A 19,193-nucleotide genomic window follows, 5' to 3' on the forward strand; every position below is an offset into this window, starting at 1 on the left:
ATCCAGTTTAATATCAAAATCAGAACAAATCCAATATAGTCAAGCAAGCTCTAAAAAATTTCATCATTGCCAGAATGTTTCCTTTTTGCATCAGTTAAACTCTACATATGTAGTGTCATTGGCCTCTACTTTACTGGTTGTCAGACAAAATATAACACAAAAGCAAATTAGCATTATTTGAATATGACTTAAAGATCTGGTATTATGGCCTTTTTTTAATCATTTTTTATAAAGTAGTGAGTAAATACTGAGTCTATTTTAAAATGTCTGTTACATTTTATTGACCAAAAGTTGTTAAGATTTCTCTAAATCCATCTTTCCTCACAGCCCAGATTCCCCTCTGTCCTCTAGCTGTTTTGGAAGCTATTTATGTAAAATCAGCATTATTAATGACCACCGGAATCGAAATATGACCTAATGTATAATGCAAGGTCCCTTATGCTGCATGTTTACCAGGAGTATGGCTGCAGCTGGAGACTTAAGACAGTATGTAGTGGTCTATGAACCAGAGTCTGATCATGAATGGGAAGGGGAAGAACCTGCTGTACAGCTGAGATTTCAAAAAGATGTTTCAGAACGATAAGATTGTGTCTGAGTTTCCTAACAAAGTAAAAGTTTTTTCAAATGTAGCCGGAGGTCACTAGCCTAGCTTTATAACAGCCCTTTAAACTCCACAATCTCTGTTGCTGATTTTATGTCATCAATGTCTGTTACTTTAGTTTGACATTCCCTCCGATTGGTGCTGAAGCTTTTAGATATTATTGTGAATTCTGTACATAAAAAAAACATGTTGCTGCTGCAGAAGGGATTCTATTTGTGTCCTCCTGTCTGTGTATGTTTTTTTAAAAGCAAGGGGAAGCAGGGAAAGTGGAATTGCTTAGATCTGTAATTAATGCATTAATGCATTAATCAGGTAACACAGTGCATGTGATCTGAGGATGTTCTTGGCAACTAATCACACACACAGAGCTCCACGTTTGGGGCCAGTGTCTCATCTCTCTCACCAACCTAATTACTCTTTATTTTACAAACAGAGCATTGTAAATAGCACTTACCCATTATTCCTTTTAATAACTATGGTTCCCCCACTCTACAGCCCCCCAAAAGAAGGCAAGCATAGCAATTACAGGAAAATCAATGCGTTTAATCATTGTGGTGAAGGGTATTCTTATGAGATTGTTAAGGTTTGGACAGAACACTATGTGAATGTGAATGGTGCAGGGTGTGTTAGGCTCACCTAACATCACCATTAAATGACATGACAGAAGCCTAACATAGAAAACATTGCAAAACAAGAATGTTTGCCACCCTCAGTTAAAAAGATGCTTATTTTTAGAAAGATATAGTGACATATTTTGAAATGAAATTTTAAAGACAATTTAATTTAAAATATGAAAAACAACAACAGTTTAAGGGTTTGACAAGTGAGAACTGAAATGTTGTGACCTACAAATATTGAATTTACATGTATTTATTTAAATGTTTCATTCATTGTTCATTGTTTGGCATGAAATGTTGTGGAATTGGCAGAACGACCTTGAGAGGACTTGATTTAAGTAACACGTGAGAGTTGCGTGAAAATTGGCCTTTGGAAGCATCTCAAACACGGTTTATACTAATCGGGTTACTCTGGTAAAAATAAACATCCTCTCAGGGACATGGCTTCCTGGACAAAGACTGATGAGAAAATTAAGCTGCCGTGTTGGTACTGTACTTCTGTAGTCCTCTTATTACTCTCCAATGAAGAGTTACATTTGGTTTCTTTGCATGTTCAAACTATATGTTATGTGATACTTTGGCATAAATGACAGGAGGCTAACCATTTTCAGACCTTTGGCTAAAAGGTCTAATTTTGTTTGCCGAGCCTTACTTAACTGGCACAAAATTTTCAAATATTCAGTGTATTCAGTCAGTAATTTTCAGTGTTGAATGTTGAGGCCAAGAGGCAGATCCTCCAATTTAGTGTTGTTACATCACCTGTTATTTTTAAAAATGTCCAGACAGTGTTGAAGGACAGTGTTTCAAGACTTTTCCTGTGTCCTCTAAAAAGAGAGAAAAAAAGTTGTCTAATCTATCTGCCTGTCAAATGAGCAGCATGATCCAGGTGACTGGAGCTGAACAGCCACTGCTACCCCTGCTATAGGTGCTTGGTCTTGTTTGCAGACATCACACTCTGCCGAAAAGCTGCAGACACAAGCTGTTTTCAAGCCTGATGAGCAGCGGGGAGACCTATCAGTGACACACAGCTCAAGTGGTGCAGGGGACACACCAGGGACCGGCTAAAATGACCTGAGCTATACTAACATTTTTGCAAAGTTAATGAGCTGATACAAAGCACAAAGCATAAAAGGACATGCAGGATATTGGCAGGAAGATGATAGATTTTAATTGTGAGTACTATTCTGTCACACAGGTATTAAGATGAATATCATGAGCTTAGTGCCTGTATTGCAGCCAAATCTCCCTCCTGAGTTATTCATTTTTTTCACCTCACAATGTACAGTCATTTAGGCATATGAATTAAAGTGAGGAAGCAGAACATTGTGTACTGTATTATCTCAAAGATATGGTCATGTATAATAAGAATAATACATTTATTTGTAGTTGTAAAACAAGTTCCTCACATTGCTTTATAGAGCATAATAGAAAGCATCAAAATGCAATAAAAACAAAACAAAGAAAAACTGTAAAAATGAAGTAGAAACAGAAAAATTATACAACAGACTGTTAAATAATCTAAAAGAAGGTATTCCTGACACGTCTATCTGGGAGTACACCCAGAGGCAGACCCAGAACACGCTGCAGGGATTACATATTCCATCTGGCCTGGGAACGCCTCGGGATATCCCACAAAGAGCTGGAGGAGGTGTCTGGGGAGAGGGCTGTCTGGGATGTTTGCTCCTTCCATGACCTGGACCCAGATAAGTGGCAGGATTTTATTTCATGTTTATTAATGTTTAGTTTTTCTTATTAAACAGCCATATTATTTTATTAATTTTCTTTTACACTGTTGTTTTTTTTCTGCTGTTCATTCATTCATGGTTATCATTAATAATGATTAATAAAGTAATTTAAATTATAGATGCCTCCAACTGAAGACACTCTTGTCTGACCAGAAGGTTGTGTAGGGGGTGTGTAGGTCTGATGACTTTTGATGTCTCACTTTTCATTCTGATATATCTCTGAACTGTAAATCTCAGATGAGAGCAGCTACAGTAAAGTGAAGCTGAAAACAAAGACAATGACAGTAAACAAAGATTAATAGCACAAGAAATCTCTACTGAGTATGATTACACAAGATAGAAAGCTTATCTATAATAGAGGGCTCGCCTGTTGTGCATTAACATTAGCACGGGACAGGTTGACACAAGTTGATTGTAGAGAATGTGTAGTTATTACATAATTTACAACTTGTGTAATGCATAAATCATTTGCTTAAGTTGTAACATTACATCATGTACATTGTGTCTTGTTTTAAGGTAGTGCAGTCTGCTAAATGATAAAACTTAAGCTTAATTTTATGTGATGAACTATAGCCTTGCTCTCAGATCTTTCTCCTCAAATAAACTTGGCATACTGTATGAATCCCTCTCTTTCACTTAAGTGCTAATGGAAGGGATGAGTAAATCAATAATGCAACTAAGTATTTAAGATAATCCAATTCTAGGCACTACTTTGAGCCAGCGTCTTCTTTGAGAGGCAGCAAAGCCTGCAACAAAAGCAAGAGGATATTTTCTTTTTATGTTACCACTTGGCAGAGTCTTACTGAATGGAGTGCGGGAAACCAGGAATCTTAAAAGTGACTAAAAAGCAAGGACTTCAAGCCATTATAAAATCAACTTCCCATACACAAATATGTAATCACAAAACAGAAGTGATCTCACTTAATGAATGTTAATTAGTGCAACTTAAGTTTGTTTCACTATCAACATTGATATCTTGCTAAGTCTGGTCATAACAGATGGCAGAAAATAATTAAATCATCATCGTCACTTTACTGTACATAGATTGTGAAAATAGAAATCAGTGAAAGTGTGTTAATGTTGAAACACAACGTGAGTAAGTAACCTAAATAGATGCCCTTACAGAATTTTATTAAAGGAATATGTGCACAGTATAGCGGCCACCTAGCTAATGTAGATTTATGTAAGGGTCCAGGTAAGGTCATAATTAATAGAGATAATTGGAAAATAATAAAACATCAACTCTAATGTTCCATTTGTAGTGGCAGCACATTTCCCCCCTCTCGTGGTATGAAGGGCTGAGCATTATGTTGGGTTATCACAAATCTCTACTTCATTATCATAATGCATTTTAATTCAGGCAATTGTCTTATTAATGCACATATTTGTTTCTGAGGGAGAAAAATAGCTCTTGCATTATAATGATCTTTCTCTGCATGCATGAATATTACAGACAAGGCTTCAGGGTCATTACCTGGTGCCATCCGCAGCTTATGAGGGGCTGGGGCATGTGAAACAGAGGAGACCAAAAACAATAAGAACAACAACAATGACAAAAATAATGGTGAAAGGTCATGGTTACCTGTAGGTGGCTGTTTACACAACACCACACCCTGTGGCAAGTGGTCAGATTTGAGTCTGTCTGACAAATCTCCCAGGCCAAAGCATTAGATCTCTCCATTTCCACCTCCCAGGGATGAAAGCACCCTTGAATGCTCAAATGATTTCCCTTTATTATCACATGCAAAACAGCCCCATGTGAATTTCCGGGCTGGTCAATGTATATTGAAAAGGAGCACATCCTGAACTTTTGGAACTGGGTTTAAAAGTGTTTAGGGAACAGCTCTCTGCTGTTACACTCTGTCTCCCAAGTGTATAAAAGTACAGCAGTAGTTAAAGGCTTTTCATTAAAAGCCTGGTCATGAACAGTATTAGAGAATCAGTAAAATCCATTAAAATAAAGAGCACTACTTAAGACCAAATTATATCTCGGCAGATCCATGGCTATTTTAACCACTGTGTCTGTTTAAAATTGCCTTAAACTTCACCCATATAAGTGCCTCCAACAGCCAAAGCATAAATGATTGCTCCCCTATAGCTCTTTACTACAGTTTTCTCAAAGCATGCCTGTGTCTACATCTACGCTTGCATTGAAAAAAAACCCCCAAAAAACAGAAAACACACATTTGATCATACAAAATTGCAAGGGCAGAACTGGCCAATTTTCCTGAACCAAAATCCTTTTGATTAGGCAAACAACAGTACACAACAGCGTGCTGAGGGAATGTGTTAGTGGTGACTTCCAGTGCAGCAAATAGCAATATTTCACCATGATCAAGAAACATAGCATAGAATCTGCAATCTGGCTATGTGCACCACTGTGAAAGGGACGCATGAGCTGAGATCATGCATACAGTTTTAAATACTGACATAAAAAATGTGGTATGCCTGTGCTAATACTCAAAATGCATATTTTTCTGCCTCAGGATACTGAAGAGAAACTTCAGCTGGCAGTGCCTTGATTTTATATGTGAGCTCCACTGAGATGCAAAGCATTATGGATAAGTGTCAGATTCTACTGTTGGCAGCATGTCACTGTGTTGCCTCAGCCTAAGGGTTTGATTGACACTTATATCTACCTTATGAATAATGACTCTGAGCATCTGATCAGGTTTTATGATGGGAAAAGACCCATGATGCACATAAAATATAATAAAACATTACCACTATACTTACACTTACTGATCCTATTAGATAATTTGATGGCTGGTGTTTGGTTTTTGTTCTACACACGGTCTGTGTTTTCATTGTGACAGCTCCCCTTTACCCCCTGCACTTTCAGTCAAGAATTTAGCAAGTGGCTTAATTTCCTGTCTGTCAGTAAAGTGTAATCACTGTAAAACAAGAAATGCATTGAAATTACATTTTGGAAGAAATAAAGTATGGGTTTGCACATCATTTACATGGCTTCCATTTTATCTATAATTTGAAACACAAAAACTAGACAATTAATTTAGAAACACATAATTCCTTCTGTTGACATGTCAGACATGTCATTTTCAGAGCATGCCGAACAAGCATTTACAGAAAAGGTAAAGAAAATGCAGAGACTCACAGCCAGACAATTGGATTAAGTTGTTTTTATTTAACACCACACTTTCACTAATTGTGTTTCTTTGCTCTGCGAGAATTCAAGTGTGTATGTGTAAACAGTATGTGTGCACACTTTATACAATTGCACACATATTCAGGTAGATGAATGTGGGTGTGCGGGTGGTCACACATGATTCTACAAAAGAACTTATGGGTGAGTCAGCCTGAGTGACCAGTCAGGCATGATTAGATGATGTGAGGCTCGGTTCAAGGTTAATGTCTTCTATCAGGCATGGTTTAAATTGCAGTGAAACCCTCCGCCAGTCTCTGCCAACATGGAGTAAATGGTAAGCTCCCTCCCCTTACATGACCTTGGTTACATCCATTTTTCATGAGACAGAGTGGCAGAGAGAGGAAGGCAAGTCATTCTAGCAATAATTAGTCAGCAAAATCAAGGTAAAATTTACCCCTGTTGTTATATAGTACTTTTATCCATGTCTGATTCTGTACTGGATTTTACAAAGCTAAGTAAGGTCATACATTCACAATATCAGAGAAAGGTTTATGTTAGAAAATAGAAAATAAAGCAACATTTGCATACATGAATTTCAATATCTGAGCAATATACACGTATCCTTTCAAACCTTTAAACATATGTTTAACATTTGAGATTGTTGCTCTGTGTTCTGTATGAAAATTAGCAGTAATTTGTGAGGAAATATAAGGAATGAGACGATTTGTGCTGTGTGAGTGCGAGAAAGGCCCACGCAAAAGGTCTTTGCAAAGCAGAGGCTGTCAACCAAGGATTAGTAGAATGAGCAGAAAACCGACAATAGGCAGCAGCTTATATACTTTAGAAGACAGGATTTCAATTTTAATCCACTATAAATGAGGGGAAAAAAGCATAAAATACAATCGCCACTAGTAGGCCTAAATATTACACTCAGGAAGCTTATATTAAAAATGAGGAAGATGTACTGAACAATTGAGAGAGGGCAGAAAGAAACAGGACTCTTAATAAAGTGAAAAAAACCCCAACTTGGTTAACATTTAATAAATACAGAAGCAAAAAGAGAGTAGTGGTGAACACGGTAGGTACAATTTTGCTACAATGGAGATTGCAAGGTTTTTCTTAAAACACAGGAAGACGTGATGGGCGATTACACACATATGTACTGACTAAGAAACATCTTTGCCTGGAAAGAATGAATTAAGAGTCCATGATGTCACCCAAATCCATGCCATATAAAGCAGCAATAATGGATTATAGGCCTAAATCTGTTTTATATTCCACATGTCCCAAACGCATTCACCTTTCGATTTTTAAAATCACAGAGCAAGCCTTCTTTTATCTCTGCATCATTTTTTTTCACATCAGCCATAGGCTCATTTAGCGTTTTGTTCCTAAATAATAACCTTATACCACTGCCATCTGCTCGCTCATCTAGTAATTAGTGGAGAGCTGCAACAATTCCAAAAATCTTTGCTAGGGATAGTAAAGAAACAAAACGGCTTGGGGAGAGGAACAGAAGCAACTGGACAATCAGGAAAGACTCTATGAGTCTAAAATAACCATATTTTCCCAAACCTGACTTGACTTTATTTTCTGTATTCTTTACACTGAACCAAACTGCTTTACAGCAAAGTGAAAGAATGAGGCATACATGAAAAAAACAAAACAAAACAATTTTACAGAGTGGGCTTTAAAATTATTTTGCAACTGTCTGCTAGGTTAAGATAGCTTGAGATACATTTTCAATGGCTGTTTCTAATTGTTTTCATATTCATCACTCGAGTAAGAACATGTTCTCTGTATGGGAGCAGTATCTTCCTGGAAGAACACTGTGCTTGTCGTTTTGATGTAGCTGGTAGGTAAGGGATTGGAGGGTCAGGACTGACCTCACGTGGTACTCACTCATCCTAAGTTACAAAGGCAAAACACCTGTAATATGCCAGGAGAGCAACAGTGGGAATGTTGACTGATACTGTGCTGAGATGATCCAGAAAGGATCAACTTTTTGTCAAAATTGCAACATGAATGACCAAGCTCTCAGGTTGCGTGCTTGTAAAAAAAGTAGGTCATGTTTTCAAACAGTATTTTCATCATGTATTACTATTGATATTGAAATGCATTACTGTGGGAAAAAACAGCATCACATGTAGTATTTTTACTTTGTACTAAACCAGGTACAATGGGCATGAACAGAAAAACGCAAATGACACAAAACATAACCATAACCTCAAGCCTGTTGCCTGTCTAGCTCAGGTCAATGAGTCATTCAGGATTAATTTTACTTTACAGTTTTCAATAGTTTTCAATTCCACAAAAAGTTCTTACATGTCAATATTATACTATATTTCTCCACTTATAAATAGCTTTATAACAGCAGACGGTAAAGTAAAAAGCTCCTGTTATGACAACATGACATCAATACTTTAGCATTGACATGGAAAACACCCCACTTTCAACTAAAATTTGTTCTCTGACATAAGTCAACTTTAGAGCATAGATGTACTGGTTTCTTAACATAGCCAGGCATATCAGGTTCCATTAACGTCACTGTGATTGCTAAACCACTTACTCCGTCCCAGCCTGTTTACTTTGGAATGGTGCAAAAATACCCCAGACTTGCTTTTAGAGTCTCGATGTAAGAGTGACTGTTTTCAGAAACATCTAATGTAGACATATCAAGTTTGATAGTGACTTTTAAATAATTGTTTCCTGAAATATCAGCCTTTAGCCACTTTTGATAAATGTTAAAGTAGAATTCTATCCCATCAAGCACATGAGGATTCACCTTTCTACCCAGATTTAAAATGATTATCTTCTTTGCCTTTCTATCTTGAAAAATTCAATTTATTTTACACACTTGACTGTTGTGAAAGATATTTGAATGCTCATATGTTGATACAGAGACTGCCCCAATCCACATAGCACACAGCATATATCCTTGTATTCAATGTACACATGCCAGCATATATGTAACTGATTCAATTGACTTACTGATATCTCTCCTAATATCTCCTAAGTCAGAGGAAGTCTCAAATATAAAAATCTGTGTGCATGTAAAATGCTGCTCATACAGAACAAATTTAATCTCAGGGCATTTATTCTTAGTATGGCCATTGAAGGATATTTATCTGACAACAGGGATGAACAACGTAAGGGGAGCTGTGGCTAATGGTATATCAGACCATTTTCTGATATACCATTGGACCATGGCCATGGACCATGGCCCACACACAGCAAGGGGCACACTCTGGACTTAATCATCTCCAAGGGTCTGAACATTTCTAAGGTTGTGGTGACTGATGTTGCTCTCTCTGATCATTCCTGTGTTTTCTTTGAGAGTGCTATCTCCATGCACACAAATGTTCAAACAGAGGTAATCACAAAACGGTATATCACTGAAAACACCAGTGAAATATTTATTCAGACTTTCTCTTCCACTCCCGCCCTCTCTTGGGTCTAGGTCAATGAGCTTATAGATAATGTCAGTTCTAAAATTACAAATGTTATTAATGCCATTGCACACTCTAAGGTGAAGGCTGTCTCTGGTAAGAAAAGATCTCCATGGAGAAATGCCACGCTGGTCAAAATGGAAAAAAGAGAGTGTCGAAAAACTGAACGCAGGTGGCGAAAAACAAATTTTTTTTAAGCAAGATCATTGAAAAAGCTGTTCAACAGCTGAACAACTTTGCGGCACTAAACAACTGTTTTGATGTCTTCCAGTCAGGATTTTGACCACACCACAGCACTGAGACTGCTCTTGTTAAGGTCTTCAATGACATACACTTAAGCACTGACAGTGGCAGAATTACAGTATTAGTATTACTGGATCTCAGTGCCGCATTTGACACAGTCGACCACAACATATTACTAGACAGACTGGAAAACTGGGTGGGACTTTCTGGCACAGTACTAAACTGGTTTGAATCCTACTTAAAAGACAGAGACTACTTTGTGTCTATAGATAATTACACATCTGAGTGGACAAAAATGATATGCGGAGTTCCCCAAGGCTCCATTCTGGGGCCTCTTCTGTTCAACATCTACATGCTCCCACTAACTCAGATTATAGAAAACAACAAAATATGCTACCACAGTTATGCGGATGACACACAGATTTACATAACCATATCACCAGGGGACTATGGTCCAATACAAGCACTGAGTAAGTGCATTGAACAAATCAATGATTGGATGTGCCAGAATTTTCTTAAGTTAAACAAAGACAAAACTGAAGTAATTGTTTTTGGAGCCAAAGAAGAACGTTTAAAAGTCAGCACTCAGCTTCAGTCAACAATGTTAAAAACTACAAACCAAGCCAGAAATCTTGGTGTAGTCATGGACTCAGACAAATACAAAGTCAGCCTACTATCACCTGAAGAATATATTAAGAATTAAAGGACTTATGTCTCAGCAGGATTTGGAAAAACTTGTCCATGCATTTATCTTCAGTAGACTTGACTACTGTAACGCTGTCTTCACAGGTCTCCTTAAAAATCGATCAAACTGCTCCAGCTGATTCAGAATGCTGCTGCTTGAGTCCTCACTAAGACCAAGAAAGTGGATCATATAACTCCAGTTCTCAGATCTTTACTCTGGCTTCCTGTCTGCCAAAGAATTGATTTTAAAATACTGCTGTTGGTTTATACGGCACTGAATGGTTTAGGACCAAAATACATTTCTTATCTGCTGCTACATTATGAACCATCTAGACCTCTCAGGTCATTTGGGACAGGTCTGCTTTCTGTCCCCAGAGTAAAAACTAAACATGGAGAAGCAGCGTTCAGTTTTTATGCTCCACATATCTGGAACAAACTCCCAGAAAACTGCAGGTCCGCTGCAACTTTCAGTTGTTTTAAATCACAGCTGAAGACTTTTCTTTTTGCTGCTGCCTTTTATTAAACCAAATTTGAGGGTTAATATTTTACACTGCACTGTAACTTTTATTCTCTTGTTTTATCTGTCTTATTCCCTTTTGGCTTCGTTTTATTTCCAAATTTAACACTTTTTAATTGTTTTTATATGTCTTTTTACTTGTGTTGCTTTTATGTTCTGTTTTGATGCCTTTTATGCTCTATGTAAAGCACTTTGAATTGCCTTGTTGTTGAAATGTGCTACACAAATAAACTTGCCTTGCCTTGCCATGGTCAAAGTAAAAGAAACTAAATGACATTTGACCCTTTCACAGGATGGCTTGAAGTGAATATCATGGAGGGAAAACAGAGTGAGAAAGAGCACAACATTATTATCAAGCACTGAAACAGAAAAAGGAGAGAGGAGGTTAATTCCTGTTCAACCCAGCCTGAAGACAGCACACATTACAAGGGTGCACTCTAAGCACATGGGAGACAAATTGGATTCAAACTCCCATCTTTCAATAAGTCACTTGACTGGGCTTTTCACTTGCTATATAAATCACTTGCGAACACTGGGAGAGAGGAGGCTGAGCAGACACTTATAGTCTGCCTTCAGGTACGAGCAAATGTGGTGTACAAAATAAGTGTGCTGAAACCTGTATTCTGTTTGAAGGGCTTTCAGTGCAAAGAATCTCATGAATCTAGCTTCTCACTCACTCAATCACTCATAAACTCATATTTATTGGTTTCATGTGAGTAGATTTCCCCTTCTCCTTTCTCTCTATTCTCATTCTCTGTCACTTGGTATTGCCAGTGCATTTCTTCAAGTTTCACAGATGCAAAGTCCATATGCACAATTGAGAGAAAAGCAAATGAGATGAGTTTTTTTTCTTTAATATATTTTTTTGTTTTTCTTGTTTGTCTGTTTTATGATTTGGATGCTTACTTTCATGAGTTGATTGTTAAGCTAACACATTGTTCCAGATGACCTGCACTTTAGCTCACTTAAACTGTTACAGACAGATAATATCATTTACTTTTATAGTCAATGTCAGGCCTGGCTTAACACAGTGTGGTGCCCTAGGGTGAGCACACTTGTGTCCCCCTCCTCCCACTTTACACGTAAAGAAGTGAAATTTACTATGGGTATAAAAATTTACATGAAATTATTGCAGAAATACATGCTCAACACACATACTACAGAAAAATGTAACATACAACCAAAAAACCTGACACCATAGATAGACATGGGCCTACAAATACCATGCTAGTCCTTAAATTGATGCTCAAATCTAAATGCAACTCACATCCTAATGCAACATGTCATGCTAAATATGACTATCTCTATCATAGATGACCTGTATGAAGACTACAAGCAAAACAATTATAGAGTATGTCTAAAAAAATCATTACACATGTATATCAAATAAGGCAAGCCCAGTAACATCTGTTGTGAGCAACCATTTCAGCAGCTGAATGATCACAGAGCGCCAAGTGAGGTGATGTGAATATATAAGGAGTAGCACATTGAGACAATGTATTGTAATGTGTAGGCCGTTAGACATTATGGTTGTTTTGTTGTTCAGTTGTTTTCAGAAACAGAAATTAAAGGAATGAAAACAGAACAGTGGTTTGATTTTTATTTCAAAATCCACAAATGAAAAGGCATTTTCATTTTCCTGGTCACGTTTATAACGGACTTGATCTTCCTTCTCGCCTTTGTAAAACAGAAATTAAAATAGTAATGTATGAGCCATAGCACAACCATATAATACGTAGGTGTACTTGTTCCACACAGGAAGGTGGATTAGTAAGCATATTTTCTATTAGTAATAAAGTGTATTTACTACTGTTATTACTGAAATAAACAGTGCCTCTCTCTCTCCTCGCCTCCGTGGTGCTGAAAGATGCACTGCAGAAGCTACTTCTCAACTGTTTTCTTATTCTTATTATTCATATTCTTATTAATAAAAATCATGATAAATAAAAGCTAAATCAAGTGCTTTCTAAATGTAGTATCTGCTGTTTCTGACCACAAAAACTATTTACATTTTTCATTTTTTTCACATTGATGCCCTCCAGCATGGCAAATTGGTTGGTGCCCCTGGGCACTCGCCCGATGCGATATATGGATAATCCGGCCCAGGTCAATGTCAATGTCAAGCATCCCATTTGGCCATAACTGAAAATGTGCTGTCAATAGTAAGTGTATTTCTGTTTACTACAAATATTTTTTGATCTCATCAGACACATTGAATTGAAATATGCAAGCCTGTCACCTAGAAATTAGATTTATATACATCTAAATTGCAACAGCATGTACATCTTGACAGAAATGTAATGCTATCCAAATAAAAATGTTTTTATCAACATGAGTACATTAATTTCATTTTTTAAATGTAATACCTTATTAAGAATAATCAATGATAATCAATAATTACAACGTTGGCCAACAACATATTTCATTTGTTTTTCTACAATATCTGCTCTAGCAATACGATTTCCGCTTGTAGTAATGAAAGCATGATCAGGAATTACGAGCAATACTACTTGACAAAATCCATATAAGATTCCCTCAAATATCAGTCAAACAACAAAACACATTGGTACAAATATAATTTCTAGGACAGACTTGGAAAAAATGTGCTCAAACTTTATATTTTACAGCATTACCCATTATTAACAGGCTTTGTATTCAAATGAACATAAATGTATGAAATGAATATGAACCGTAATTTACAAAAGTCACAAGATCATAATTTGTATACCATGCATTCATGTATAATTTGCATGATATCATGTATGATACACTATTTACATTTTGCCATCCACTGATTTTGTTTTTTCTACCATCTACTCTGACAAAATAGAATCAAATCTGAAACAATCCAACTGAACAAAACAATAAAATATACTTTTCACTTTTGTCTGCACTTGCAATAGTTAAGTAGCATGTATTTTATGGTAAGATAACCTTAAGTACCAACTAAAAATGTACACTAAAATGTATAAAGTAGATGTATAATGGCAGTCATATTCAGAACTCTTCCGAAGTGGTCTTTTTAGGTCTCACATCCTCAATCAGTAGCGTCAGAATTCACTCTTAATGCATTTTGGCCTTTACTGGTATTGTTACTGATACTGTTATCAACTATTATCATCAAGATGAGGATTTACCCTGTGCAACTAAATTTCCATAGTGATCCTTCTGGTTGACAAAAAATAACCACTCCATATTAAAAGGTAGTGTCTGAGCAGACAGTTACTACTTACACTGCAATCACTATGTTGTAACCTTTGTTGAGGGACACACATTCCTCTAATCAAGACTTCTACCAGTCATTGACAGTTTAAGTACATTTGCTTTGTCAGCAGCATACAGTATGTCGATATGTCCCATTTTCTTTAGCTAATATGTGATTCAGCAGGACTGATTGCTTATAGCCTATGGCCTAAAGCTGTGGCTGATGGTCTATTATAAAAAGACAGGCTCCCCATAGACAAGCAACTTCAACCATGTGCCTGAGGTCTGTCCTCCTGAGAGAGAAAAAGTGCAATCGTAAGTCCATTCAATAATGTCCATTTTTTCTTTGTCTTTTTTTCTGTTTTCTGCACCCTCATATGTGACAACATGAAAAGACATGCCAATAGATGACTGTGCTGGAGGCATTTTCCTTTCATTTTCAGTATTGATTTTCTTTAGAGGATGGATTACAAACAGGAAGGTCTTATCAGTGATACTAGTCAGGCCAAAGGGCCAACAGAAGGTTGATAAGACATAAACCTTCTAAATGGTCCTTACATATATACCAGAGGAAAATAATGTTGTTATTCTGTAGTTTACTATAACTTATATTGTATTGTATTTCATTGACTTCTGGAATTAGACATTAATAGTCAACGAAACATTTGTCATTTGTAAAAACAGTTGTTTTTCTGTCTCTCTTGTTAATTTTGGTGTAATTCTCAAGTTAATTATAGAAATTAATAGTGTGATGGGTATTGAATAATTAGACTGTATGTAAATTAGTTAATTTTGTGTGTGGCTTTCTGTGCTCTGGGGTATGGTTAACCTTTAAAGAAAAAAGTGGACCGAATTGTTGCATAGACCACAACTAAAACGTGGACAAGGTCATCTCACTTTGCCTTATCATAGGGAAATACTTAGATTGTATACACACAGATGCTGCTCTGTCTCTCAGGAGGTAAGTTAGATATCTTGTATCAATACATGTAATTAATATCATAATGAAGTCTTGGAATTATCAGGATAATCATATCATTGACCATTTATTTGCACGAGGAGATTTTTACCATTAAGTTCTGTCAGTGTCACAATACCAAAGTAAAAAACAAAAGCAGTCGGTTAGCCAAAATATTCATTCACACTGGCACAACTTAATATATTCTCAGCTTGTTCTCCCAGTCTAGTTAATAGTTGAATATATCCCAACATTTCTTTTTGGCTCGACCAGCCATGGACCAGACCTATAACCGTGGTTGTCTGTGAGAGAGTGAGTGAGTGCCTGAGTGAGTGATGAAGTTACACCATTGGTCAGCCGGCCAAATTTTGGAGTTTCCCCATTGGCCATTGCTCTTTCAAAATGAATCGGCACAAGATGATGGTAGCAGATGACAGTAGCATGATGCAGAGCGACTATATTTCCTGCTCTGAGCTCTGACGCTCTCAGCTCTGGTGTTAAATGCAGCGAAGTTGGCTGAACTCCTGTTTTAAGACACACATATCAGCGTCTCTGCCTCTCCTCCTCTACCATCCAGTGTGATTGACTCTCCAGCTGACAGTGCTGTCAGCAGCCGGCAGGAGAGACCCTCCGTAGTGTGTTTGGATTTTATAACTGAACTAAAACCAGGAAGCACGCTTTTTATTTCTCTGACATTTTCACATCACAAACAATGAACAACAGTATTAAAACACGAGTCTTGCAGGTAAACATGAGACTCATGTAGCTGCTCTGCAGTTGTGCTTGCGGTAAGTGGGCGGAGATAACCCTCCTGAATTTGCACCCAAAATGCTGTCAAAACTGTAATTTATAATCTCCACTGCAGCCTCCATGATCATCAACCAGGAGAAAGGCAGAAAAAGGCACATGGAGGCATGAGAGAGAGTGCAAAGTTAAAGCACCCCAAATAAGCATAAACCTGACAAAACACTCTTTACAGAGTGACAAACGAGAGACATCCACAGAGTGAAACAGATGAAAGAGCAGGGGGAGTTAACAAATAATTAGAATAGTTAAAATTAAAATAAGTTCCCTTTCAAATCAAACATCCCAAGATATGAGTGGAAAGTATTGTTCTTGCAACTGCATTTATAACCTTTTTTTTTTGACTCAAACGTATCTTAACCATGTCATGTGATACGCTACTTCAGTACACTTTAACAAGAAATATTACTGGGACCACTACAGAAAATTGCAGATGAACATTTAATATCCAGGAATTCACATTATAGACACTACAACTGACCATCCCTGTAACAAATTGACCACAGTCTCTCACATTTACCATACATGGTCCAGCCATATACTAGGTTTTGGCCTAGTCTTGTTTTTTTGGTGATGTTTGTCAATACTAACTGCAGTCACAAACACGCATGAAATTAATAGCACAAATAGCAGAGTGACCACATGAGTACAAAGGCATGAAATGGTCTTTTAGAGTTCACAAAAGAACTGCAAAAGGTTTAATAAAATAGTTTATAAAGAGGCATAATGAGAGACAAACTGTACCAGTATCTCAGAAAACAAACATTGAACTGTGCCATGCAAAGTGCTATATCTGGTGGAAGCAAGAGGCAGGCCTCATCACTCATTTAACATTATCTCTGCTCTGAATGGTATGTGTTTGCATCATACTGTGTGTTGTTTCCAGGCAGGTGGAAATTAGTAGCAGTTATTGGGTATACTTCATAAAAACAAGGAAAACAATAAAGCTTGACACACTTGCTATTAACATTGAAAATTACAAATTCTGTTTAAAAGGGACTATTTGGAATTGTTGATTGGGGTGTTTGTTCAGACTTGGTGTGACTCTTGGGCTGCTGTTAAAAAACTGTCTACTATGTGTTAAATTAACTGATAAGTATAAACACTGGTATTTTCTTCAGTGTTAAATTAACACTGACAGTTTTGCTTGTTGAGCAAAGAATTGACTCAAGGGCTTGGATGTTTATTTAAATGAGACATTTGATTATTTCATATTCATTAAATTACCAAACTTTCAAAAGCTTATTGTAATGGGGCATTCTGTATAGACTGTAGAAACAGAATCTCAATTTGTTCCTCAGTACTTTTAAAGAGAGAAGAGATCTATCTAATCTTTTCTGGGGGGGTTGGTTTTAAGGAGGTACCTATGAACAAAATACTGGTTAAGGATGGCCAAAGGCAGAATATTTGTAAATATAAACAGTGTTTGCCCACCTCTAGAAACCTTAAATACTGTACTTTTAGTGCAGTAAAGGGTGAAACTGTCTCTGGCATTTATTATTTTGTAAATTCAGAAATTTCTCATGTTGTCTTTCAGTGGATTGTGGTATTTTCTCATAAGCATGGTGCTGCCATCAACCTACCACCCACTCAGCTAGGCAGAGCTAAAAACAAACAAACCCTCATCTGCACTGAAGCCAGCAAAAGAATTGACTGGTTCATATTCTGTTGGCCAGACACATGAAACAGAGGTAGTTAGACACACATGCATATCAGTAAACATTTTAAGCATGCTGCATCAAAGAGAAATATGGTGAATAATTTAAAACAAAAAAGAAAAATCAAAAATTCTAATTTTATTTGTCACAACAGTTATACACAGTAAATGCCTTAGGTACCTGTTCTAGCTCAAATTACAATAAAGTGAGTAAAAGCAAACTTGTAAAAGAATGATTAAAATTGAGAACAATGTATACACTAAATAAGTTGTAAAGTTACTATAAAAAAGTAAAATAAAATATAAACTATATACATATACTATACAGAGAAATAGTGCAAACTAGCTTGGTGGTAGTGGTGGTGGTGGTGGGGGGTCCTGCAGGTTAGGGAGGGTGGTTCTGATGTAGTGGACCACCCTCCTAAGGGCCAAGTAGTCCTGTTTGGTGTTGCTCCCAATCCAAGTGGTGATGCTCCCAGACAGGATGCTCTCTATGGTGCAAGTGTAAAAGTTCCTGAGCACCCTAAGAGGGAGCTTAAAGTCTCTCAGGCATCTGAGGTGGTAGAGATTCTGCCAGGCTTTCTTCACCAGTGTGGTGATGTTGCAGCACCACGACAGATCCTGTGTGATGTGGACAGCGAGATATTTGAAGCTGTCCAATATTCTCCACCTGGGCTCAATTGATCCTGATTGGGTTGTAGTTCCTCTGCTGCTTCCTGCCAAAGTCCACTATCAGTTCTTTAGTTTTACTGACGTTCAGCATGTGTGTTGTTAAATTTTCTTTTAAAATAAATTGGCTACAGCAAAACAGAGATATTTAACAACTTGTAGAGGATTTAGTTTTAAACAGGACGCCATAAATCCCTTACATTTAATAATAATAATAATAATAATAATAATCTCTTTTTATAAAGCACATTTCTTAACAAGGTAACAAGGTGCTGTATAAATACTAGCAAAACATTAAAACCAAGCAAGAGAAAGCAGGAGTATGAAAACACACAATAAGAATACATAAAATGAGGACCTTATAAAAGACTTATAGACCTAGACTATCCCAAAGCCTCGGGGCCCTGATCGCAAAGTAGTGGTCACCTCGGGTCACAAGTTTAGATGAAGGTTATGAATTGGTAAGGCTCAAAAGGTCCCCAGTTTAAGAAGGAGCAAGACCATGAATGATTTTAAAAATTGATGCAGTTTTAAAATCAATTCTAAAAGAAACTGGGAACCAATGTAGTGCAATTAAAATAAAATAGGGTAGAGTAAAGTGTTCATACTTCCAGGAGCAGCTAACTTTTGTACTAGTAGTAAATGGTGTAGGGTATTTTGTGTGATCTTGGACTAAGATATGTTGCTATAATCCAAACAAGACAAAAATTAACAAATTCAACTAGATCATCTTGAGAATGAGATGAGATAGTAGAGTAAAGTCTAAGTTAAATATACCTACATTTTTAGCCAAGCTTACAAATTTATCATACTTGTTTGTCTTTTGGACATCAAATAAAATAATCTAAACAGTACTGATTAAACTGTAAAACATATTGAGACATCCAGCAGTGAATGTCAGATAGGCAGGTCAGGATGGGAACTAAATAGTTAACGTGT

The sequence above is a fragment of the Thunnus maccoyii genome, chromosome 5 (assembly GCF_910596095.1).
Source record: "Thunnus maccoyii chromosome 5, fThuMac1.1, whole genome shotgun sequence".
NCBI lineage: Eukaryota > Metazoa > Chordata > Actinopteri > Scombriformes > Scombridae > Thunnus > Thunnus maccoyii.